General features: G+C 39.4%; 1 protein-coding gene across 5 annotated transcripts in view; it reads right to left on the minus strand.

Moving 5' to 3' along the window:
* PHACTR1 (phosphatase and actin regulator 1) overlaps positions 1 to 27,765 on the minus strand; it is a 290,390-nt gene that overhangs the window by 148,753 nt on the left and 113,872 nt on the right. Inside the window, exon 1 of one of the 5 annotated variants that reach the window (XM_088521730.1) lies at positions 16,925 to 17,087. The exons of the other annotated variants lie outside the window; for them this stretch is intronic. The gene's annotated coding sequence lies outside the window, so the exon portion shown is untranslated. Of the gene's footprint in view, positions 1 to 16,924; positions 17,088 to 27,765 lie in introns of those variants that run through there. 5 annotated transcript variants of the gene reach the window in all.

Raw genomic sequence — 27,765 nt, forward strand, 5'->3', positions numbered from 1 at the left:
GCCTACAGTAAGGTATCTAACTGCCCACAGAAAGCTAAAAAAGACTCAGTGAAGGGAGAAGGTAGAACATGCAACGTCCATAATATGTCTACTAAGCCCCCGAGCGGAAAAAAAATGGATGTGATTTATTCTTGTCAGAAATGCCATGAAAAAGGAAGGAAGAAGGTCCAGATGAGTAGCCCAAACCTCTGAAGTAAGTGAAAGCAAGGAATGGCCAACTCTCTGTGTTAAACAGGCAGTGTGGTAAGGAAAATTGTTGTATAACAAGCCTATTGATTTGAATAAAATATAATGTTTGACTATAAATAACACAGAAGGCATAAATTTACCACATGCAATGGAGAAACTTGAAACTTGGTGGAATTCATGGGGCTGTGTTACAGAGCAACACCTCAGAACAACCCTTGATGGAGATGCCTAAGGTAGGCAAAGAAAGCTCATTATGGCAGGTCATCGTCATCATCTTTTAGGATGTCACTATGGTTTTCTTACTACTTTTTTTTAAAGAATTGCATACATCTCAAGATGGGAGTTAAAGAAAAAACACTGAGAGAAGAAAAAAAAATCTATTTGCCATCAAAAGCACCTAAAAATCTTGTGAGATCACCTTTAGGTACCAGGGAAAAATTCAGTCTTTCTAGATCTGCCACTTGGCACATCCTGAAAGCCTATCCCCTTTTCAGTGTGCTGGATAAATATTAATACTACAAAATCCCCAAGACTTCCCTTTCCCTTTCATGGGCATTCCAGGACTGAGTTATGCCCAGTGCTCTGCCCTGTCTGCACAAAGGTCTGACTCATCTGGCTTGAAGGAAAATTTAAGAAAATAGGTCAAACCAAACTCTCCCCATCACAGGCAGTTGTAATGAAGTCAATCAGCTTGCACAAGCATTGCTCTCAGCACAAATTTTCCCCACACTTTTGCCTACCTGACTAATCAAATAAATTCCTCACGCTATCAAGAAGCATGGCATCCTGAAACACACACAAACCAACAATCCCTTTTGCTAATCCTTCTTTCTATGGTTACTTCTCAGGCAAAATTATTGAGAAGAGATCAGGCTGCAGCAACCTCTGATGAAGTAATACATTCAAAATAAACAAGTCTAAAGCTCACAATTGCTAGACAGACCAAGAAAATTATTTCAAATAAGTAAGCAGATAGCTATTATCTTGGAAACTCTCTACTGGCTATTGAGATCACCAGCCTATAGGAAACAAAGTTATAATTGGAATACAATAGGGATGAGTAGATTTTTTGCTTTTATAAATGAATCATTTTAAGACTTGCCCATAGTTCAAACAGTTTATTCCAAGGTCAGGAATATGACTGGTCATGAAGCACACTGGTTTAGCGGGCACTTTTGTAGAAAAACAGAAGACATATGGAGAAGAATTTTTCTCGACACAGCCCCAAATACCTAATTTGCAATACCATAGTTTTATAAACCCTCCCATGCTTCCAAACTTCCCAGGCCCATGACCTGGGACTTGCCTTGTCTCTTGTGGGTCACTTGGTCAGCCACTCAAATCTAGTGAGTTTTCATTTCACTTTAACTGCTCATTTTGGGTTCTGAAGTTTTCAGTGCTGTTACATTCGAGGCAAAGTGAGAAAGAGCTTCCGAAGACTTATGTGTGAGGAAATCCAGACAGCAAGCCCAGGAAAGTCAAACTCTGACTAAGCCCAGATGTAGGATAAGAGGCTGAGCTGAGCGAGCAAGCTAAATATTTGTGAGGTCTAACAGATGAAGGGAAATTCAAATGAGGAGGTAGGCATAGATCCAGGAGGGAGCACGAGGTGAATGGAAGTAAGATTTAGTAGGAAGAGAAAACAAAGAAAGGGAGGAAAGGAGAGAAGTCTTAAAAAGCTGTGAACAGACATTCAAACTTCCAGGGTGCCTTTGAACTGACAGACCCTTCCAACCTTCTGAGGCTTCTCCATCCCTGAAAAGAGCTTTGTAATTATACGTGAACAGTGTGGGAATCGGGAAGACCAGGACAGCTGCAAAGAAAGATTAAGGTGTGCTGGCAAAGCTGTAGGTGGAAGCTTTCATAAGCATCTGCCTCCACTGTGCCTGACAGCAGCACACACTGTCAATCACCTCTCTTCAATAAGCACTCCCATTTCTCTCAAATTAGAAAAAAAAGGACAAAACAAATCCCTAGAAATAGCATGCCATTTCTATACATATCTCTACTGAGCTACCAGCTCGCAGTGCTGAAATAAAGCAAGAAGCTTCTGACAATATAATGAGCATCTTTTTCAATCTTGTCCTCCTTCAGCATAAGCACACACATAAGCAGCAAAAAAAAGAGAGAAGAGGATTTTCTTCTCTTCTCTTTCTATCCCCTTATTATTTTTATTGCATACACCATTTTTCAGCAACCTCTTCATTGCTTTGTACACTCACTGTGGATTTGTATGAAGCACAAGGCATATATGTAAAAGTGTCTTTGCATCAGTCCCGTATCATCATTCCTGTACCACCCTCAGAGTTCCACGTAGCCCGGCTAGTCCTAGTAGAACACTAGCAGGCAATACACATGCAAGCACAAGGTCTTTCTGTACAAAAAGAATACTAAGAATTGTTTGTCTCTAAAATCCAGAAGCAGTCTATGAAAGATGCTGGAGTACATGAAAGGAACTGAAAAAAACAGCTCTATAATGAGTTATTGCTGAAATCCTGGGATATATCTTTAAAAAACACTTGCTGAGCTCTTTTAATATCTGCCCTTTGGACAGTTATAAAGCCTGAAGATCCACACTGAATTTCAGCAATTTCTAAAGGCCTTTTAAAATGGTAGGAAACATGAATAACTACCTTAGCTTAAATCTTAATCAGCTTTCTCAGCAATACATTTTCATAATATACCACTACATACTCATAATCATCTTTGAAATCTTAGCCATTATGTGTAAATTATTCATAAGAAATGAAAAGTTAGGAGTAACATTTGTTGTTTACTTCCTTGAGGTTTTACAAATGCTCCAACAATACATGATCCAACAGGGTCCTAGCAACTGTTAAAGTCACATTCTCCAGATGACTGAAGAAGTAGCAGCACAATAACAAGAATTTGCTTTTATCAAAGATTTGAAGAGAGGAAGAATGTGGAACAGGAGGCTGAAGTAGAATAACTGCAGTACAAAATGCATTTCAGTCACAGCGGAGGAAATGCATAAAAATAGTGGCAATAGCCATCCCAGATCTTTTTTATTACTATCTGTTCTTTGTCTTGCAGAAATTCCAAGGGGCCGCAGCAGAGCTCAGGGCTGCAGTGTGCAATGCACTCCGAGTAAACAGTCATACAGACATTCTTCAGAAACAGCATTTTACACGTTCTGCAACATTGCTTCAGAAAATGATCTTTTTTCTTCATGTTTTCTCCAGTGCAATAATCCTCTGAGCTTAAAGCATGCCAGCTTCAAGGCTCTGGCAAGGCACCAAGTGCCCCATGAGGCCAATAGCAGACATAAGCTTTCAGGAACCTTATAAAATATGACTGGACTTTATTAGAGCTACCAAGTTTACACTAAGAGGTCAAACATATCTACGTTCCTTATGTAATTATGAACAACTAACTACTTTTACTGTTTAAGAGCAGTATTTAAAGATCACAGTGAGAGAAGATCCAGGAGAGACTGCAGCTTGCAGTTTCTTGCAATGTCAGTATTGCCATAGACATTTTTGCATGAAAAGATATTTTCTACTCCTCACCACAGATTTAAAATTTAAAGTGAGGCTGCTAATTATTCATCTCCAACTATCAGATTGGGTTGCCCAGGGAGGGTGTAAATTGCCATCCTTGGAGGTTTTCAAGACTCAGCTGGACAAGTCCCTGGGCAATCTCATCTAATTAACTTGCTTTAGCGGACTAGATGACTCTGGGGGTCGTTTCCAACCTAAATTATTCTATGATGCTATAATGCTCAATCAGCGTTATATTGTTTATCTCACTCTTGCAACATTGTGCCAACAACCACAGAGAGTATAAAGGTAAAGTCTAGCTCACCAGAGTGTTTACAGATTACCAAGATGTAACTCAAGAGAAAACTATAGCAGGAATACATGCTGTGTGTTCCTGCACTGTGAAACGGTGAAGTCTGGGGAACTGCTTTTAACCACGTAACTGAGATTCTTGAATGGCATATGACCATGCTACAGCCCTTCAGGAACAAGGTGGACTGTTGCATTTGTGGGGGCACATATATCTTTTCAAACTTGAAAGGAAGCCTTTTGTTTTTTCTTCCTCTTGAGAAACACAGCATCTCTTCTTGAGATATATCACATACCAAAAGCCTCAATCAAACTTTACACATTAAGGTTCTACTTTTCTTATAGTCATGTTTCTCCATTTTTTCTAACTTCTTTGAAAAATCCTAAACTATGCACATTTTGCAACTCTGCCCCGTAACCCTTCCTGACAAAGTTAGCAATCAGAGACCACGAATGGTTGAAATGGTTTTTAATGATGTGAAAAGATTTTCATCTTTGTATCAGACATGCAGAATTCAGGTCAAGTCAGCACCAACTGAACTTGAACACCATTTGACATTTTTCATCCAGCCATGTGAAATAAGCTTGATTTCTTTAAGCTCTTTGGGACAAAGGCTTATTCATAAGTTATTATCATAATAAGGGCCTCAGCTTGTGTGAGGAGCCCTGTGAGAGAAGGTGCTACTCAAACTGCACTGCCTTGTAAAGGTGACAGTTCAACTAGATACAACTGTGGAAGTGCCACCTTCATTAAAAATGATGAAAGATGGCATAGCTTGTCTAAAGTCTTACAGAAAGTGTGTGCCAAAGCTGTATTTTGAACCGACATTCAATTTAACAACCCAATCCATCCTGTCCCATCTGGGCATTTAGTAATCACACGGTGCATGTGGGGCAGAACTGCAATCTTCACAGAGGAGCAAAGTGCAGGAAGTATCTTGAACTAGCCTCTGTGTTCATCAGCATCCCTCAGCAAGTCTGTTCCTGCACTCACATGTCCCCGCAGTGAGAAAGTGTGTTAGCTAGTACCAAGGAAAGGTGGCAGATTCTGGCTCACTAAGAAGAGCTATAAACAACATGGTTTTCACACAACGGACAACTCTTCAGAAAAGGGAGCACATGTCAACCCTGTTCTTCTTCACCAGGGTTAGTGTCAGGGAAGCACTCAGATTTGCAAGTCACAATGTGCAGTCCATCATCAAAATTTTCAGCAATTCAGAATTTAAGAACCCTCCTTTCTGGGTGGGGAGAGAAGGGCAGTGAAGTACATGGAGAAGATATTAGAGATAGCAGAGAGTTAAGGGAAAGGAAGTGTGGAGGGGCGCAGGGGAAAAGCTAGTCAGCCTCAAGTCCCCCATTCTGCAGTCTATCCTAACAGATTTTTATTTTAATAATTCTCCCAGGGGAAAATAGTTAGGATTATAAGAAGAGTTTAGCAATAGGTTTTCAGAAAGTCAGTTCTGAAGACAGGAATGTGCTAACTAAGGTACGCCTGAGAAATACTAATATAGGCACCTAGGAAAAGAGAGGAATGGAAATGTTCCTGTATCAAGAAAGGAGGGAGCAGTTTTATAAGAGGCATCAAGTAGAGACAAAGGCATTCTAGCCTGGAGTGGCACAGGAGACAGTGATCTCTTTTCTTTCATTTCTTTCTGCTTCCTCTCCCCAGTCTCTGAGGACTAACAGAAGCAGATGTTTTGGACAAAAGAGCAAGAGGGAACAATTCCAACTTGGTTCAGGGAAAAAAAAGAGTTGGAGCTCTGAGTTGCTAACACAGCCCAGGGACATCTTCACTGTTATGCCAAATACTGCACTCTGCTACCTTACCTTTTGTATACTCTGTTCTGTGGAATAAATCTTTTCTTTTATCTTTACCTTCTTTCTATTGCCATCCTTCTGCCCTGACCATGAAAAAATGCATTTGTGCTGCACACAAACCCTGGAACCCTCTACAAAAATCCCAATGCATTGCCACAGATTAACCTAAGCGCTGCAGCTGGCCAGTGCCATAGGTGGTGGTGCCAGGTTTGAAGAGATGATGTATCATTCAGAATAAACACTTTTCAAGAGAACAGCAGCTTTTGAGAGTAAGGAAGCCTCATGGTCTAGAAAGTTCTTGGAAGTGAAAGACTAAGTCTACAATCTTGCCCTAAATCACTTTCTGTCCAAAGGATCTACATGACTGTCAATGTTGCATAACTGAATGACTTCCAATTGGAAGGATAGGCAGTAAAACACAAATGAAAAAAAAGTACTTGGATCAACACAAACAAAATATTACTTAACTATTGTAAATATAAACTAACATTTTAAAGAAGAATACAAAGAAATTTCTCAATTTTTCCATTACTTCCAGCAACTTTGGTTAAAAAAAGATGCGTATAGCACAGGCTGGATAACATACAGGCCTTCTAAAATGTGAAAACATCCTTTAAATATATTAGTCCTAATAAAAATTTTTGATAATGCAAACCTTACTAGAAATACATTTTCAGGGAAAAATGGTATCTAGACACTTAGAATGAGTTGGTTAAAAACAAAACAGAATGGGAAAAAAGTCACCAAGTGAGACTTTCTGTTTGGATGCTTAAAATAACTTTAACAATTTTAATCTTAAAAATGTACTCTGTAGGTCAGTGGACACACAAAAAGAAAGATATTAGACTATAAACCAAAGATCCTGGAACAACCCTAACTAAAGGTATTAACTGTGCTTCGAGTAAGTATACTGTCACATCCCAGGTCAATGAAGTATAGTTTAAGCAAAATATCTGCAGTATTATAAATTCAGCTTTCTTAAAATAAATAAATAAATCATTGACCTCTTATTTTAAGATTGCATACAATTACAGTCCTCATCAATGCTATTTTACAAAAGCACTACTTTCCCCATTAACAACTATTCCTCTTTTTTTTTCCTCTCTCCTTCTCCCTAAAGTAGTTTCTCATGGAAGGAACCTTAAAATTCTCATTTCTGAGAACTGGATTTTTTGGATTTTTGATCCAATATGGAATTTTAATTTTGATATGTGGTCTCAGAGAGTTTTAAAATTTCTTCATATCTTTCTCTGTTTTTTTTTTTTTTTTTTTTTTTTTTATTCTCAGAGCTGGCCTGAAGCAAACTTTATTTTAAATATGTAAGGCTAGATTTGCAACTATGTAAGCAAATCTTCATTGCTCCTTAAACTTTTTAAAGGGAGTCATTCATTTCAGAATTGAAATGGAAACCAGAGGATGACTTCTACCTAGGTCAGCTGGTGAACTGTTATTTTAACAAGCATTCAACACACTTTGTCTACTAGGTACATTTAACCAAGTCAAATCAGGGATGTGTTTTCTTGGCTTCATCTAAGATTAATCTAATATCATCGTAGGTCCTGGCGATATTATACAGACAACTTTCATTAAAAAAAAAAAAAAAGCAATGAAAGAGGATTTCTCCTAAACTCAATATGCCCAATCTGTATCTCTGCACTCTGAATCTCAAGGCCTAGAGCAGCAGTGGCTCTGAGATGAAGCAGCTAATCTGTTTACTGTGAAACACAAACACACATTGGGCACATTTCATACCTCAAAAATGTGTTCCTTTTCTTCAACACTTTGAGGCCCTGAAAAGGATGTCCAGATTGATTTCTGTCCATTAACTCTCCCCTTTTGCACACAGAAATTCCACTTTGGTCTTCCCTTATAGTGAAGAACATGTTATGAAACTTTTTTCACCTCTCTGTTCATCAGCTTTCTTTTCCCTAAAAAAGTTATGAAATAACTACTATAAAGTTAATGCCCAGATTATCTGTGGATTAAACCTCCCTACCATGTTAAGCTGGATACAAATACATATAACATTGTTGTACCTGTCTTTTCTATTGCTCAGTGTGGGGCAAGTGAAAACATGACTATAGATTAAAAAAAAAAAAAAAAATCACTGACAACCTCTTTTATGCTATGTTCAATTCAAAAGGAACGTTCAATCTCCTTGAAATACATATTGCATTAAAAAAGCCTGCTAAGTATTTATGTCTAAAGCAAGACAATTTTCCAGATGCACAGTCAGGAAAAACTATTACTCAGTTTGAACAAAAAAGGCAGAATTCAGCCATGAGGTAGCAGAAGCCCATTACAGGAGTGGTTATTAGGGTATCATTGAATAGCAAAATCTCTTGAGATACACAAATATCAAAAGCATAACTGAACTGCATAAACAAACATCAAGCCTCACAAGAAAATCTCTTGCCTCTTATTTCTGCTTATAATTGTACCACAGCACCTGCTGGCAGTCCTAGAAAAGATACAAAGGCTATTCACTACAATAAAACCTCTGAGTCTCTGCCTCATTACAGACACACAACAGGGTACTTGTTAGGCAGGGAACTGAGATACAGAAATGGTTTGTACAAATTCACTGGATGTCTGAGATAGAGCCGCAAAATAAACAACAGAACCACTCACTCCTTGTGGTGCCTCCAGTGAGATCTTGTGGAAGACACAGCCACGTAGAAATCTCCAATACCTCTGGAATAAATGGCTGCAAATGGCTCATGTGCCATGCTGCCCAAAGCTTGGGACCTGAACTTGCCTTAAAAGAAGCATCCACACCAAACAGTGCACAATCTCTGGAAGAAGTGCTGTGCTAACATGCTGTACCTTGCACACATCCTAATGACCGGCTGTGAGAAGCAAAAGATGAAAAACCTGGCACTTGCCAGCTTGCCCAGCATTTGTGGCAATGGTTAGCAGCTGAACCGCCTATTGAAAAGAAATCTCAAAAATGCGTGGGCTGGGGCAGGCTGTTTACGGGCTCTTATGCCAAGACACTAAAATAGCATCTCAAAGTTTCCAGCATATTTGTTCCATTCCGTTTCTTTCCTTTCCTTTAAAAAAAAAAAAAAAAAAAAAAAAAAAGAGAGAGAGAGAGAACTGAACCATATTCTGGCACTTAGAAGAGCCCACAAGATGATTCTTGTGGTATATAGACCTTTTTGCTTTTGCATTACAGACCTTTTCTATTCACCTTTTGCAGACCTTTTCTATTCACAACTTCGTAGCTGCCTCCATGCATTACATCCAAAACTGAATACACAGTTTTTCTAGCATTCCTAAAGGAGAAGAGTTACTGAGGTTTGAAATATCTTCATCCCATTTGCTGCCCCAGGGCTGATTGCTAGCCTGCATTTTCCATTCATGGAACTGAAAGTTAGCTGGCCAGAAATAAAGGCTCCTGCAAAGAAAACTTGCTTTACAGAAAAATATGAGAAGAAAAATCTATAATTATCCAGTTGCATTAATGGCTGTGAGATCCTCCCAGCTTCCCAGCCAGGTACAATTAGCAATTGTTATAAACAATCGATGAGTTAATTACAGCAGTAGCTTTCCATTACACTTAGCAGGGAATATATCATGTGGTGGAAGACAGAAGCAATCATACAGCAGAAATCTCCTTGGGTAAGGGAAGCTGCGTGTGCCAGAGCCTTGTGCTCCCACCCTGGCAGCCCTCCGCGCTGCAGGACCAGTGCTTCTGGGAAAGGTGACCACCCCAGAAAGCCTCTCTAGAAGAGCCATTTCCCTTGGCAAGCGCACTCTTTGCTCACAAAAGCCCCAGTTGGTCTTGAATGCATCTCCGTCCCCATGCAAAATCTCCTCTAAATCGACAAGCAGCTCCAAAAAGCATGCCCTGAGATGCAGCAACACAATGTAGCAGGCTGACTGCCACTGCTCTACTACTCTAAATAACACATTTTCAAGTGGTTTAAGTAACACAGTGACCACTTTTGATTTGAAATAGAGATACTTCCCTTAGCTTTCCTTTTTTTCTTTTAGACTTTTACCAGTACAAATTAATGACTTTGGCAATTATGTTCCCACGAAACAAAAGAGGAGGATGGGAAATATGGGGAGAACATTGCTAAGTGTTGCTACAATGTATGTGTATCTCTAGCTTAATATTCATGAGTTCTACTGCTTAGCTTTGATTTTCTGCTCTATATAATAGAAATACTGTTTCAGCAGTGTTGTATGTGCATTTATAGCACAACAATTGATAAATCACTGCCTATCATAAGAGCTGGCAACATAATCTAGTACCTTGAGCTTTTGTGCTTCATTATAATCTCAAGAGTGCTCAAGTCTACACTTAATTATATGTTGCCAGAGTGCACATTCAGTTTGAAGTAATAGGTGCAGAATTCTAGATTCTACCAGCAAAGCTAAAGAAAATATTCTTATTTGGCTTCAGCTGGTGCCTAAGTCCTTTTCTCCCTGGCAGCTGGGCGTTTCATGCAAGAGGCAGAGATGTGTGTGCTCCTGGCAAGCACGCTCAACATCCACCTCAGACTAGCAGGAAACTTTGACAAATGTGCACAAGCCTGCAGATACCCAAGTATTCTGGGTTCTTCCTTTTCAGGCTGGTTGGAGCACAGGCCTTTACAGAAAGGGCAGATGTCCCATTGGGATGTGGGGAACGTGCTCTGTTTGGGCATCCCCAAATGGCAAGCTGCATCTATCCTCTGCCTCGGAGAATCCATCAGTGCCAAGCTCAGTGTAGAGCTATGTGTCCTGCTCCTCAGAGCTACTCTTTCATTTTCCAACTCTAGTTGTGATTAGTTATCATCTCCAGTCATTTGTCCATTATACCATGCTGGAGGCATAAGAAAGGCAGCTAGGTTCTTTAGACATGCACATTCAACACAGAAAACTGGCACGAGAAACAAAGACACACCTTTTGCTTACCGATGCAATATCAATTAGTGCTAGATAATTGGTATATTTGTTTTAAGGAGAAGAAAAGAAAGCATATCACAAAATAGTTGCAACACAGATTAACATTCTGCTGAGGTTTTTACATAGATGTAACTTCTCACTACTTTATCATATTTAATCTCTGAAATTCTGACATGATGAAAATTCCCCTTTGCATTGACACTTCAAAACAGTCTTTTTACCCTAATGTCTCCCATATTATGATTAATTTCCCTTTAAGTTTGGGCAGACAGACTATTAAAAATAAATGAATAAACAAACAAAGTAAATCTGAAGGCCCAAGCTTTCTAATATGACGAACAACTACAGGGGCCAAACCTGACATGCATGAAAGACTTTTCAAAATCAAGGGGGTAGAGTTTTCTAAAAAACAGATTGTTTTAAGGTGTGTAGAGCTGACTAAATTAACAAACAAAAGCTCCCATCAATTATTTGAAAAACGTAGACCTAAATCCCATCAATTTTAACCTCAGCATTAAATACAATTTCCTCAAACAAAGCCAGGAAATTTCAAACCACAGCTGACATCAAAGAAACATCTTTGTTCCAGTAGAACATGGCTCCGGGAGACACAGAGACACATAAGTGACAGCACCAAGGTTGCGAGTGCAGCAATTACAACAACACTTCTTCAGGGAAAAGCGCTTTGTGAGCAAGCAAGTTCAGATGCAAAACAGGCTATAACCATGCCAAAATGACGCAGAGGCCCCAGAGACCTGAAAACAGCAGTGAATTTAATAGCTGTAAGAATATGTCATCTGAATATTTCCATCTACAGAAATACTCCCAGTTTTAATCTTGTGCTGACTGCCCCTACAAGACCATTCACTGCATTATTTGCTTTCTATTCTAAAGAATAAGTCTTCCTTATTCACAAATAAGAAAGCTGCTATAAGTGTCCACACAATGAAAATGAAAGATTTCAGCTTCCAAGGTAAAATCTGGAGTTCATCTTGAAAAATAAATCAAAAAGATTGGTGCTGGTTCAACTACCTTCCATAGAACAGCCTGCTTTAGACCAGCCCAGACTTGCATATATTAAAAGTAAAAACAATTGGTACTTCTGAAAAGTTATGCCACAGAATTAAAAAGCCAAACATGGGGAAATGGTGCATGATTCATGTCAGTTGAATTTCACATCTAGGTTGTTGTTGTTTTTGTTTTTCAAAAAGCAAACAACCCTACCACCATTACCCAATAAAACAGTGCTCAACACCATGGCACCCCTACTGAGCTTCTCTAACTGCTTCTGCTAGTTCAGACATCCATAAATAACTAAGAGCACCATCATTTAGTTGTCTCTACACGTGGCTATGACTTTGGCAGAAAGGCAAAAACTTCTACCTCTTATAGGAGGTTTCTTAAGTCTCGAGTTAGACACTCCAGCTGCTTAGGGCTATGTCCTTAGGCCTTGGAGCCACTCTATCTGCGCGACTTGTGAATTGGACCAGTTTCTTTCACGCTGAGATGCACAAATGAGTAGAACACTATTCAAAACAGCTGGGTACTCTGCTACTATAAGACAGGATGGCCCTGTCGAGTCCAGCACAGCTATACCATTCACCCTGACTCAGGATCTGTCTTAAAAACAAGAGTAATAAAGTCATATGAAAAACAGCTAAGCTCATCACTTTCTTCAAAGGACTTTGCTTACTTTACTCCTTAAGCACGCACAAGATGATAGTACAGATGAAATCTTCCCAGATAATTTTCTTGTTGTAGGGTGAACATCCATGAAAAGCCTGAATGACACATGTAAGTTCAAAGACTAGATGGCCATAGCTTGGGAGCAACAGCAAAGAGTCAATGGACCTCTCAATGCTAATGGTCCCACCAACACCCTATAATGCTCCTTTCCAGACCTAAAACTCACCTGTATCAGGTCTCCAGGGAGTAATTAATTTGGCCTTGGAAAATGAAGAAGGTCCATTTGTCTAGTTATATCATTTGGATCTTTTCTCTCAACTCTACATATCTGCTTATAACAACAAAAACCTAAGGAGAAAAGCTATTGCTTCTTTATTTTCTTCACTCCTTAAAAATGCGATCCTTGTTTTTCCTCCAATCTTCTCTCCTCCTTTCCCTCCTCCAACTCTGCCAAGTTAGTAGAGCACAGTTAAGCATAAAATGACACCTGAACTCTTAGCTGTCTGGATCAGCAGTGCTCAGGCAGTAAAACTGAAAGAAATCTCACTACCATGGCATAACAGTCATTTCTAATAAGCAAGATTTAACATTAAGTACTGCAGCCTGATTAATCCGCAGATATTTCTATTAGAGGGAACTGTGCTCTACAAGTCTCAAGTTTTAGTTCATTGCACTACATTAAGCAAAAGGTGGGAAAGGGACAAAGAGAGACAAATTTCTGTGCAATTCTCCTGTATCCAAAAGCTGAGCCGGTTCATTCTCAGAAAGGCTTTGAGCTGATATCAAATACATGCAGATTCTGAGGGCTCATCTTGATCATCATTTTTCAAAAGAATATTGAAGTTATTTATTTTATGTATTTTAAGTGCTGTGCACAACATTTCTAGGTGTATATAAACTATTAAAATGAAAAACAAAAGTCCTTCATGTTCCAAATCCTCTGTCCATCCACTCTGTGGTGGATTCAGTCCAGTGGAGTAGTACAACTTAGAGAATATTCCAAATATCTTCTACAGTTTTAAAGAATAACAATCTAAAGTTAAAGTTCTAAAACACTTCAGTCTTACCTTTATTCTGAAATGCTACAGAATTGAGCACAGTTTTAACATTAAAAGTTATTCCATTATACTAGGTACTGTTGGTTTATTCAAAAATGAATTTGGCCATGCTGGAAAACAATTTTGGGAAAACCTGTTTAACTCAAATTGAACCCCTAAAAATTAAAGAAAATGGTATGAAGAATTTGAGAGATGTGCACAAATTTGTTTTGGAATAGAGTAAATTCTAAGCAATCGCATGGGAATTTTTCCCCTATTTATTGTCCTGAAACACCTCAAAGTGTGACATTATTTTCAAGTAATAATATTACTCCTTGCATAGCACTGGCTTGCTCTCATCATCCATATTCATCTGTTTCGAGGGGAAAAAAAATCTATGAAATGTCACTTATCCCCCAAATTTTTCTCCCTTCCTGCAAATGAAAACAGCTGGTTTTTTTCACCATCAAAAACGTCCCTAGTGTTCTCTTAAATTGTCAACAACATTGTGAATCTATGGTGATCTAAAAATTGTTAGGAGACAGGTACTTTTTCCCATGTTTATAGCTATTTTTCATATCTCTATCATGCCAAGAATGGGTGAAATTAGTTACTGAAAGACAGAAGTATTACAATATCAGTCAGACTCAAAACTACAGCTACAACATTTGCTTTGTAATTCTGTAAATGAATTTTGCAGCTTCTCTACTTATGCTATTTAGTAAATGCAATCCTCCACAGATTTCAGGTTAATATTAAAACACAGACTTTATGACAAATGTAGGTATTCCTTTACTAACTTGATTGGCTGTTAAAAACACCTTCTGTTCTACTATCTGATAGTGGTAGCATTGGAAATTATGGGAAATCTGGACTTAAATACCTGCAGCAATCTATTGCTTGGGGGTCAAAGTAAAAATGAGCAAATTCTAATTTGTTCCTCAATTCGCTTTCAGAGAGTACAAGGACTCTGTTCAGCCAGAAGTTTTCACTAATTAACATAGGAAAGATTGAGTTAGGATCGTTCTCTTTCTTCGTCACGTATCACATGCAGTCTCCTTGGAAAAGTTCTCATTTGCAGATCATTTATCCAATAAGGCATGATGGTTCCTTCAGAGATATTAATGATCTAATCTTCAGTTTGACTGACTACCACTTACAAAAATCAATGGATCCGTGCTTTCCTTAGCTATCAACTTGTAACCATTACTGTGTTCAGTAGAGATAACGCATGGAAATATCCGTGACTCTGCTCATTCAACTCCTGATCTCCAAAGGATAGAGAACATAGAGAAAGACTTTGTAAGAAGATAGTCAAATAATTTTTTTCTTCTTCAAAAGACAGTGTACTGATGTGCTTAGCAATCTATAAGGACTGTCTAGAGAAGTTGTGAGGGTATTTGACTGCACAAATGTTCCCTGTAACTTCATCTCAAACAAAGGCATTATTGTAGACATGAATGTCTCCCTAAGTGTCTATCTCAGGACATGCCACTGCAGATTCATGCCACTCTCTGGTCTAGGTCATAGCAACCATAGCTCAAGTAGATAAACCAAATGAGAAGACCGACTGTGTCTCAGTTTCAACCAACCTCTGTTTATGGAGCAGAAGAATCAGGGTTGCAGTCTCAAAATAAAAGACATGAGTTTTACAAGGGTCCAGCTTTTCAGGAATGCCAGTGCAGTATCTCTGCTGCACGCCAGCAAGATGATTGCCTTCTGCTTATCAAAGTTTCAGCTGCAACCATTTCACTGTGAGCATCTCCACTCAGAATTAATTTCAAGGAAAATAGATCTGACACACAGTGCACTGGCTAAGTTGCTTCATCATTCTAGACTCCAAAGGCTTCTGTTCTATAGTTTGGATGTCTAGCTTGGTTACAGATGTCTGAGTTTCAGCATCTATTTTGTCTGTGATGGAAGACAGCAGAGAGGTACATAGAGCAAATCTCTCATTTTGCTTCATACCATGCATGCCTATCTAACTACTAAGCAGGTCTGTAGGCATGGTGCCCTATGCCAACTACCAGCACCTCCATTCCTTGTCATGTCTTAGGTTGGTCAGAAACCCACATGGCAACTCGCAACTTTCCCATGCCTTGGTTTCTTCATATGAAATAAAACAGGCAAATATTGCTGCTTATCTCAGAGACAGAAAGGCAGGCTAACTCTGTACTCGAAATCCAGGGTGGAAGGCATGACAGAGATGACCAGCCCCTGTCTGAAGGTGCTATCTTCTTCAGCGCAGTGAAAGATTGTTTCCACACTTCTTCCTAATCTCAGATCTTAGCTCTTCCTTAGCTCTTTCCAGCCTGACAGATGTTGGAACTTCACATAATCACAGCATAGAGCACATAAAATTCACACAAAGTCTAAACTCCATTTCTAAGTTAATTCTTTGCCTTTCTTTTTGTCCTCCTGTGTCCTCCCATATCACCCCCTTGGTTATGGGCTTACCAAATCTGTATGCAGCTATACAGAGATTGCTTCTGGTTGCCGTCAGTAAAACACAGCTGTAATTTCTATCTTCTTGCAGAAAATTCATTTCATATGTCAACAACTAAATTAAATTAAATAAACAAATCCAGCACAAGAGCATCATTTCTCCCACCTCAGTATTTTCCCCACCCCTTCCTATGCTTGCTTGGAACAGAGGGCTGAAAACAGGATCACAAGGCCTTCTCAGGTTTTCTACCCAACATTTTACATCACCTCAGAGTTGCATGTGCTGCTATTCAGCAGTTACCGCAGCAGCTCTGACTTGCAGTAGCATTTGCAAGTGAATCCTCCAGTCTGCAAATCCCAGATGCCTCAGTGATTTTTAGCACAGCTAAAATCTGATCTCCTCATTCATACACACTAGCTCTAGGCACACACTCCCAGCTGCTGTTAACCACCACACCTAACTACCAAAAGCAGAAAAGAGCACTTTTTAAACCCAAATGCTAGGTGCTAACGATATCAGCGCTCTGAGAAACAAAAATAGGCAGAAATAAATATATGATTTGTGCTTTTGCCTACCTGAGAGAGACCACTGAGCTGCTTCTGCACGCTCTCCCTTGCTCTGCAATAGCCGTGCGTGCCGGAATGGAGCAGCAGCCTTCCTAAGTGCCGTGGTCTGAAAACACACCCGTGATGCAAACCCATCCAGCCTCGTGGTGCCACACAACCCTTTCTCCTCTGCCTTCAGCTAGTTGAAAAACAAGTTACAATTCAATGACCAACTTCCATGTGAAAGGAAGATGCAGAGGTCAGAGCAATCCATCCTGTTAACTGTTCTGTTAACGGAGAATGGGGCTTTTTGCAAAACGGGCACATTCAGTTTTAAATCTGCCACCCCCCGGCATTACCTATAAATGAAGAGGGTCTTCTGCAGACCCAACATTTTTTATGGCAGCTGCTCTCCCTCTTTTAGCCTTACATCACTGCAGAAAAGTAATAACGGATTTCAGCTTGCAGGCGGTAGGGAATGCGATTGCTTCTTACCTCCCCCAGGATGACTCCTAGCTTATCGCTGAGGTCTCCGAGGAACTGTTCATTTTGATAAACGTTAGATGAAAGCAGTTTCAGAGGCGGGGGCTTGTTGACGGAGAAAGAAACAAGCCAAAGGACCAACTCGCTCTCCCTCCCCACCTGGGCTCTTCCCTCAAATCATTGAGCTTGGAACCAAGAATTGAGCCTCCACACAGCTGCGGCAGCAGTTGGGGATTTCGGAGAAAGCAGCGTGGGTATTCTACACTACTGCCATGCGTTTGTATTTTAAACACTGTTTGTTGAGCTCTTTAACATGCAGTTTGTCTCCTTCTGCAGGGAATTACTCAGCCAGCCAGCCACATGACCTGCAGCAGCACAATTATGTAATTCAAAGTGTGCTAAGACTATTCAGGGTTTTGATCTGAAAAATCACACAGGGTCTGGGAGAAGAAGAGATGATAAATAAAACCAACTGATTACAAGGAAACACTATTTTTGTATGATTAGCAGCTTGAATTTCTACCAGTTTGCACTTATCCAACACTTGCTGTCACAGAAAAACTCAAGAGTTATGCAGTAGTTTAAACCACCTCACCCAAGTTAGGAAAGAATCCATTAGTACATGAAATTCAAAATAAGGAGGCTGGCAGACTGCAACAAGCTTGCCATATGGAATGGCTACCAGGTGGAAGAGGATATGCGTATTTGTATATATGAATACATTTGAGTTTACTAGATTTGGGAGCAGAAAGTTTCAGTAGTATGAAGATTGCTCAATCTATTCCACTCAAATACAAGCTTTCTTCACAGTTCAAAGGTGTTCACAACCAAGAATTCATTTCAGGTTTTAAAAAGGCTAAAATGACCCAATGAAAGGTATTGGTATCTGAAGTTTTGGTTCGACCATCTCCATCATAAGGTTCAGGAAAATATCCTACAGAACATGGTAAAATATCAGCACAGAGCTGTTTATAAACACATGCACAACACTGTAACCTCCTAGTCTTTTTCAAGATACGATCAACTACAGAGTTTGTGTCTGATTTAAGATTTAGTCAAAATCATTTCTTGCCCCTTCCTGCCCTATGTTAGGGAACATTTGAATTCATCGCTTTCATTCACCTCACTGTAATGACTCCCACATTCATGGGCTGAACCTCTCAACAGAATGGCCAGGAGCTGAGTTAGCACCAGCAAAAACATCTGGGGCTCTTCTGGAAAGAGAGGCATGACAGCATTCACACTTGAGTGAAAATATTCCTTAGGTTCCCTTGAATTCCCCAAGACATGCAATGCTCTGCTTATTTCAGCTAACAGACTGATTCAAGCTTATCTTCTACTCCTTTTATCAAACTACAGGCAGTATTTTGCCTCTGCCTGCAGTTTTGCTTATTAATTTACTGTTTTCTTGTTTAATGAGGTAGCCAGTTTCATTTTATCAATTTCTTGATTTTACAGATTACTTAATGTAATCAGTCATTTCCTTTTCCCAGATTGCCTTACAGCCCCCCATCTTCCATTCTCTGTGCTAAATATGTCCTCCTACTAGCAGCCTTGTCTTGGCACTTAAGCCTCTGCACAAAGTAGTTCTTATTTATAACTCCTTATCACCAGTGATATTACTTAGCCCGCCAGAGTACACCCAAGATCCAACTGAAAAATCAGATTTCTGACACAGCAAGTGATGACACTGGTGCATGGACCCACGCTGGGGAAGGACCACTTCTCATCACCTTTCCTCTACCCTGGATGGGAATCTCTGTTCCTCCAAAACTCTCATTCTGGTCCCAAGCAACCTGCAGCACTTAATAACACAAATCTTTTCTGACAGTGCAGCCTTTCCAAAATGCCCACTAATCACCATGTGCCTTCATCCTCTGCTGAGGGGTGTCTGACAGCCATAATCACAGAAGGCAGTGCTCTGGAAAATGAGCAAAAGAAAAAGAAGCAGCCCTGGGGAAAATGGTGCACACCTGACCTTGCCATTTAGGTGCTCTTTTCATTCTTATTTGGTGGCACTTTTGGTCAGAGTGATATAAATTTGGACAGATCTCCCAGCAGACAGCACTTGAACCCAGATCCTGGCTGTCTCTCAGAATTCTTTCGTGTTTTCCCCCTTGAAAAACTTTCCACTTTGAGTTTGACACCACCACGACCCTCTTTTTTTTCTGTCAAACTGCTCTTTCCTTATTGTTCCTTACTGTCTCCCCAACCCAAACCCAAAAACATATGCAAAAACCATCAGGAATTGAACCTTCACCACAATAATTGAAAATATCTTCCTAAAAAAAAAAAAAGAGAGAGAGAAAAAAAAAGGAAAAAAAAAAGAAAATACCATTAAAGACCATTCAGATTGCTGCTATCATGCTCCGTTCTGTTTAGACCTTCCAGTGAGTGACAGAAATAAGAAATTTTTCAGCTACAGAAGACATAAAGGGTGAATCATGCATGCTGGGGTGTTCACTGCTGTCATATTCCTATGGTCAGAAGAGAGAAGTGGGAGAGGTGCCTCCAGCAGAAAACCATCTACATTCAACTGCTCTTTTGGGCTGGAGATGACCATCCTTCCTGGCTGAGCAAGCCCATCTTTCCTGGTTGAACAGGGAGACAAGCTTTGGCCAATCATCTAAATTAGGCACCAGAAGTTATGCAGTGTAAATACACGCATGCTCAGCATATTTGGAGATAGCCTGATATAGCTAGTTTTATTAAGTTCATCACTTAATTTCAGAGAGAGATAAACACCTGCCTGCCAATGTCTTGGCTTTTCTAGCTGCCCAGAAGTACTGCTGAGCACTGAGGACTTTCACTCAACCACATTCATTGTTAGTTCATTATCCTCTGCTTTTTCACACAAACCTAAACAAAGTAAGGAAATGGGGGTCTGTGAAACAAGGATGACTCCAGTGATTGGGTTAGATTTTGTGATGGACTCCATTCCAAATGAAAATGGCACATATGAAATGGTTTAAATCAGAAAGCTGGCAGAATGTACTGAAATTGTGTAATTTTGCTGTCCTAAAACCATTGACTGATAAGGAACATATGGTACTTGTTTAACTTTTTGCCTTATTTTACCATAGAAAACCACACAATAAGGAGAAAAGTGAAACTTCAAACAGAGTGAAGTTTACGCACAGTATTATATGCCACAGTTTCCCCCTGCAGATCACTAGCTGAGCAAAAAACAAGTCAACTGGCCTAGCTCTACAAAGCGCTCTCCGATCCATTGGGAAAGCACTGCTTGGTGGTCACCTCATAGACGTTTTTGGTCTTCTGATACACAGCACTGTCCAGGGTCATCTTCAAAGGCCAGGGCAGCAGCTCTCACAGTTGAGTTCTTCCCTCAACCCTATTTTTCAGTTTCATCTGCATTGTAACTCAAAGTCTTTGCTTAGAACAACTGCTTAGACATGCAAGGCACGTTCCCATTAATGTGATCAACATTTACTGAAGATTCTGATATTTCCTCTTGCCAGTTTCATCATATGCATTGTAAAAAAATGACCCTTAAGTCTTAATATATTAAGAACTCTAACAAATACAGAAGTTGATTCTGCCTGACTGCATTTCAATTCCCCTGTGTGCAGGTCTTTTGTGACTTTTAGTGCTTTATAAAAAAAAAAAAAAGTCATCAAAAAGTGAAGATTCTTACAAAACCACATGATCCCAGGAGCTGGGGTGCTAGGATAAGCCTCAGCCAAGATTGCAATCATGAGTTGTGTTGCACGTAGGAAGACTGGATGTTTTTGGTAGCTGTCATCCCTGGTGTAGCTCCACTGGGCTCACTGACCTCTGTGAACTTAGTTCAAACCAACTGTCATTTTTTGCTCTGGGATAAAGATAAAAATGAAAAATAAACCCATTTTCATCAGAAAAGTAAAAATCTTAAGACAGATCAAAACTGAAAATGGGCAAAAACTTACATGTGAAAGAGAGATATCAATTCTTTTATCTTAGCTTTGTGAAACAGACTTATTTTAATGCTAAATCTAAGTAGGAAAAAAGATTCCTTTGTCAATATACCTTTCTCTCCACTTTTTCTTTTCGTCCCAGAGATGAAACCAAATTTGGTCTACTTCAAACTCCAGAAAAGTAATAAGTGATGCTTAGCAGAATTTTAATGGCACTGAGAGATTTACTGCAGATTACATTTGATTAAATATCACTAAGGAAGGCATTTAGTGATAACCTGAGGCATTTCAGGTGACTATGATTGTGAGGGAATTTCTGAATTCAATCCTTCCTCTGTAATTCTTTGAGTAATTTATTAATATAGTTCATGTGAACTATATTAATATAGTTCAAGTGTTTCATGCAGGCAAATTAAATGCATTTAAAAAGTCTGTAATACATACATTCCAAGCATAAAACCCACCGTATTTCAGAGAAAAATCACCACACAAAAATGCCTTGACAGTGATAGCAATACATCTTCTTTCATTTCCCAAAACATTCAGCAGGAAGAGAAACCTATTAATTCTTACAATTTTCCTTAAAAATATAGTCATAGAAAATATAGTTCAGCTAAAGCTAAAAATCAAAGTATTAACTGATATAATGTTTCCAGACCCACATCTTAAATCACTCTCAACAATTAACCTGTCATTCAAAATAAATGCGTTCTTAAAACCTGTTAGTGTTTTAGTAACTTGATCAGCTTTTTATGGTGTTCCCTTCTCCCCGATTCTCAGGGCAGCAGCTAGCATAATGTATCCCCATTCCTAGTTTTCTGTTGGACAATATTTTAATAAAATTAATTTAGCAAACCTTTAGCAAAGATCTTCATGATGCGTAATGTAAATGAAAACAAGTGAAAAATTGCCACCATCTTGTACCATAGAATCATAGAATGCTTAAGGTTGGAAGGGACCCCTAGAGGTCATCTAGTCCAACCCCCCTGCACACGCAGGGTCACCTAGAGCACGTGGTACAGGACTGCATTCAAGTGAGTTTTGAAGATCTCCAAATAAGGAGATTCCACTACCTCTCTTGGCAACCTGTTCCAGTGCTCCATCACCCATATTTGGTTTCAGCTACGCCTTCAAAGAGACCATACCATAAAGCACCATACAAGAGGAATTCGGGTATTGCCCCACAGTGGATCACATGTGGTGTCATTCCACATCATACACACATGTATCGCACAGTCTTATTTTCAGGATAGTTATTTTCATTGTAACATATTCTACAAGTTCTTTCGTACGTAAGTCTGTCCAGAATCTTTCCCACTGAGGAGAGCAGTAGCTCTTGCTCTTTTGAGAGCCATGCAATTCTGGGAGAAGAGATGCATCTCGGGAACTATATGAAGAATAAATACATCATTTAACCATAAATGACACATGAATGCAGAGTCGCTTGGTTAAACTGTGTGAGAGTTCCTCCATCCAGTCAGCTGTGAGCCATAACAAAAGTAGAACAATGAAAACTGCCAGTTCTCAGTACCCTTTGAGAATGTGATGTCATGGGACCACACATACGTACGTTCTGCTGACTGCTGTGAAAGGGTTGGTCTCGCGTTCATGAAGGCCAAGAAAGTGGCATTCAGAAAGAGCAGGAAGAAGCAGACAGGATTTGACTTAGCTGCAACCTCAAATCTAAATACTTAAATGTATAAAGAGGGCATAGAAAGAATTTACAATTCTGTTGATATCTCCACCCTTGGCTAGGAGTTGTGGTCCACACCTGGAAACCATATTTAACCCTTTGTAGATCCAGTGACTTGCTTGGTGTCTTTACTAAATAAGCTTCTTTAAAAGCTCTGGGCTGCTTAACTAAAGCTCTTTGTGTAATGTGGATTTTCCTTCGCTTTCTCTCATTACAAATACCAACTCTAAATATAGACCAGAGAATTTTTATGGGATCATCTATGCAAAAAAACAGCAAGGATCAAATTCTTCTTTCCTTAGTTTACAGGTAGCTTCATTGAATTTGGGGGACTGTCAAGGTAGTAGGTTAAGAAATGACCTCTTGCAAGCTCAAAGAAAATAGTGACAGACAGCAAAACAGGATTAGCAAGACTAAATCATTATCTGGCTTTGACATGGATACTGAATCCTAGAGTCATTTTGAGTGTCTTAAATTCCAGTACTGTTGGCTTTCCTAAACTGACTGAAAGAGACAGATCTGTCATATCCTGTGAAAATAATCTGCCACAGTTACACTTGAAAAGCTGTCTTTAGGATACGTACCACAGGACATGGAAGTTTTCCACAAAGAAATACAAGCTAAATATCAGCTTCACAAGGCTAAGAGAGGCAAAGCAGTTCCAAAGCAGCTGGAACTCAACACCTGAACCTCTGTGAGGGACAGAGATCAAGGTGGAAGCAAACAGCTGGAGACCAAGGGGTACAACAAAGGGAAAATGTAGGGAAAAAAGAAAACAGCATTAAACCACGAGCCATACATATGTTTTTAAAACTTGCTGCATGTTTATCAAGGCAGATTTTGAACAAGATTGCGGATAAAATGAAGCAGCCCAAGAACACTGCTCTCACTTTTGATTCTGGAAATGCAACATGGGTAATAATGGCATATTTCAGAATGCAAAGTTCTGTGAACAGGTGAGAATAGGAAACGAAATGGCTGATAAAGATGAGAAAAAGCAACAGAATATCACTCAGGGCTTGCATCTTGCCTAGTATTACTCCAGTGACACTTAAAAGGGCAAATTCTATACCAGGTGAGAGCAAGGTGGAAAAGAGTTGCATGAAACATGTTTATGAAGTAGCCTCGTATACTACAGAAAGAGCTCATTTCTGAGGCCTTAGGACAAATAAGTCCCCAAATCCACATTTTAAGTACTACGGTCAGTATGGCACTCAGGCAAAACCATAATATTTTGTGCCTGTGTGCACCTCATGCCCTTAGGGGAATTGTGTTTGTAATTGCGGCTTCAGAGACTTGTGAAAAAGTTGTAAGCATTGAGGAGATTAGGTTTTATAGAACTGAAATTTAAGTGGGAGTAGGAAAAAAATGCCTTAAAAATGATCAACACATAATTTAAGGATTAAAAGACACCAAAAAAAATAATATTTTCTGACCCCCTCCTTAAAAAGATGAAGTGACAAAAGAGATGTATGCAAGGTACCTCACTCCAACCACTCCTAGGTTCTAAAACAAGGAAAGTACCCAGGGACATACAGATTGTTGGCTAAAAATATTTGTGCAAACATATATTTTATTCATTCTAGCAAAGTCATGAACAAAGGCAAAAGCTTTTTTTTTTTTTTTTCCTCCCCAGTACTAAAAGCCAGTAACCATTAACTGGAGAAAAATATATATCAAAGCACTACAAAAGGGAGACTTTGGAAAAACAGCCCATGGGAGTGTGCTCCCGCCTTTGTAAGCCATGAAATCCATGAAAACATAACAAAGTGCTGCACTAACTGAATTTGCTGTCACAGATAAACCAGAATGGCTCCATCTAAACTCCAGTTTCAGGAGGTTTGGATTTGAATCATGCTCTAATTCCAGAATTTGGGTCCAATCCCAGCTGTTAATCCATAACCAGAAGGGGAAGGAAGGGGAAGCAGAGTTCTGAACTAAGCTTGTAGGCTAGTCTTCCACCTTGCTCAGCTGCCTTGAATTTCTTCAAGTGAATGAAATCTACTGCAGGGTACACTTTCATTTAATGTCTTGTTTAAATTCTCAAGTATTTTGGGTTTACTTTCAGGATCCTGTAGGGATGTTATAAGAATACCCAGTGAAACACTCACAAGTAATCTCCACTATATCCAACCTAGCATCAAGCAGAAATAGTAACACTTTTGGGCACACATACTTCAAAGGAGCACCAAATAAAAGCTCACCTTAAATATCCTTCTCATCAATGAAACGAATAATCACACTGCTATTTGCAATAAGTTACCATAAGAACAAAGAAGAAAAAAAGTAGGAAACTATTAAGGATCTCTAAAATCACTGTAAGGAGATCAAAACTAATACTCATGCAAAGCTCCTTGCTCAGCTATGTGGTCATGGGTTGTGAAAAATGTGGAAAAAATGTGAAAAAAATCATAAGCTCAAAGAAAATACGTAGAAGAGATTGAACCAGCCAGTACTGAGGGGAAAAATGGAACTTTTGATCTTTTAAAATTAAAATCTAAACTGAATTCCAATTACTGCATTTTTAATATATCTCTGCTTTCGAGTGTTTCAGGAAAATGCTTCATTCTTATTTAACATTTGAGAGGGCACACACTGCAGCACTTAAGCAGAGTTAATAAGAAAGCACATTTGCACTCTTCAAGAATAATGTTCAAAAGGACCCACACAAATTTTCCCCAGTAACTACAAAACTCCGAGGTATCAAGAGGTTACTTAGATTAATGCAATACAGATGCTGCAACCCATTCTGGGGGGATAAACTTTAGAAAGAAATTTCTTCCCTCAGCATCTTCCTCAAATTTTTGGGCCACCTCAAGGACGCCGAAGAGCAGAGTTTTTGGGAAGCCCACTGAACTAACCGAAGTGGAGTTTCCTGTTGTCCTGCTCTAGCTCCTTTGGTCTGTAGCCTTTTGAGACATGCAGCCTCAATCTGCAGTTGCATGAGCCATTGTGCAAGTGTTGGAAGGCATCCAGCTTCCCTTATGTGCTGGGTGCACTTGCGGAGTGCTCAATCCACAGGCTGCTGCTGTGATTCTGCTGAAAAGCTGTGGCAGAAAGCACTTGCTGCTCTGGCATCTTTGGCCTGTACTTCTCGCATCAAGAATCTTGCGAAAATGTCAGAGCTCAGTAACTTTTCCAGTGCTCAAACTTCACCAATTTGTCCATAAAACTTGCAATGCTGTGGGATCATCTGGTTTTCTATGTCCAGCAGTCTGTTTCTACTTAGTAGTCTTTTTGCTTCTCTGATCTTAAAGGGAAATAATGATTCCACTCCCCACAAAAGAAAGTATTCTTATATTGGCACTGCATTTTTTTTTGAAGTTAATACAAATATATCAAACCCTGCCACCAGGCCTGAATTGAGTTTTCACTTGAAACAAGCTGCTCAGCTAAATTCAGCTGCACAGCTAATGTCTGTTTTGTTACAAATCAAGGACAGCACATAAAGACAGTTCAAAATAGTTAGTGGTAAAAAGGGTTGTGCCTCCACAGGAGGTTCAAGGATGTGCTACAGCAATCTCTCCGTAGAGATCTCAGTGTGATTTGATTCTACTCTGAATGGGGGCTTCACATGATGTAGAGTTGTGAGCTGCACTAATAGGTGTTATGGAACAGACTCCAGCTCTTTGTGCACCAACCCTCCCAGGTGATCCCCCAATCTGTGGAGAAAGAAAAAAGTCACAATTATCATGAGAAAAGAGGAAGACAGAGGGAACAAAAGCCAAAGTCCAAACAAGAATTTGAACCATAGAGAACTCCTATTTTTAAACAATCTCTTTTTTGTTTGTTTAAAGAAAGATTTCCCATAGCTTGCTTGTGTGATCAACAATTCTTTGAGCATTCTCCTAATTTTGCCAAACATAGTATAGAGTCCTAACCTAGTATATCAGAGTAAACCAGAGCAGTACTGAGAGTTGTCTTTCCACCTCCACTATGCAGTTGGTGCATCTCTGCATATTTACTGTCCTTCTTTAAAAAGCAGGGCTAGGAGAATTCAGGGTAGCAAAGAAACATCTCCCAGAGCACCAGTGATGTTTCTGGCCACAAAGACAAGGACATAAAATGTGGTCTGTGAGGCCTTGTCCTACAGAGCTTGCCTGAAAACCTTGACATATCCAGCCACAACAGGACAGTGAGCTCAAAAACCCATTGGAGAAGCCACTCAGAGGGACACTTGAAGAAGAATAGTGGATTATTTGTGCTTTTGGCAAAATGTGATTGAGTTTTTACCTTCTTTTACTTTCTTTTACTTTCTCATCCCAACCTCCATCCTTTCCTTTAATTGCAGAGACCCTGCAGCTTTCTACTTGGTTAGATTGCCTTCAGAGCCATGCCAACTCAGAGAGTCTCCTCCCTTCCCTGGCAACAGAACTTCAGGTTTATGAATTCCAGGACTAATGTCATTGCCACAGGATTACTTTTTTTTTTTTTTTTTTTTTTTTTACTAATAAAGCAAATCTTTTTTAGCATCGAAAAAAGATACAGATTCTAAGCTGGTTACCAAAACTATGTAATAGCAATCAAGAAAATTATCATACCACAGTAGCTGTAGGAAGAAAACTGTTTAAGGAAACTAATTACTTCTGTCTTTTCATTCAGAGAGCAATAACATTATGGGACAATAAAGAAAAACACATGAGAAAGATTTAAGGTTCTGTACTGTGCCTCAAAAAAGGCATGGAGTAGCTGGTCCAGTTAGGAAAGGAGCTGGTCTAGGATGCGGACAAACCAGGCAAAGGAAAGCAGACAGGTTTCCAGCAAAAGTTTGTTGTTTTCTTGTCATTTTTGAACTGTTTCCAAATAACATTGTGATTTTATTGAATCAATGTTTGAAGGTAGAAAACAGAAACAGTTTTTTGAGAGTTTCTCAAGCTCTGTCAAGAAGTCACAACAAAAGACAGTAAAATATTTAGGCCACAGACATACCAAAATGCACCAAATACTTCATACATATAAAACAAACAAACAAAAAAATAAACTCTGGAGTAGTTCAAGGGTTTTGGAAAAAAATACTTATGCTATTTTATGTACATCCTCTGTCTAGGTAGGAGAATTGTCTGATACAATTTTAGAAGCATCCATAAGTGACCCAGTACAGCTTCCCCATATACATGACTGTTGCAGGTTTCTGAACTGATACCTTAGGTCCTCTCAGAGTTAGAAGCAGTAACAATAAATTTTACTGCAAAGTTCTGAATCCTAAGACTACATCAGAAGGACCATGAGATATCAAAACTTAAGCC

This window comes from Tinamus guttatus, unplaced genomic scaffold, assembly GCF_059628265.1.
Source record: "Tinamus guttatus ecotype Peru unplaced genomic scaffold, ASM5962826v1 Tinamus_guttatus_pri_ptg000131l, whole genome shotgun sequence".
NCBI lineage: Eukaryota > Metazoa > Chordata > Aves > Tinamiformes > Tinamidae > Tinamus > Tinamus guttatus.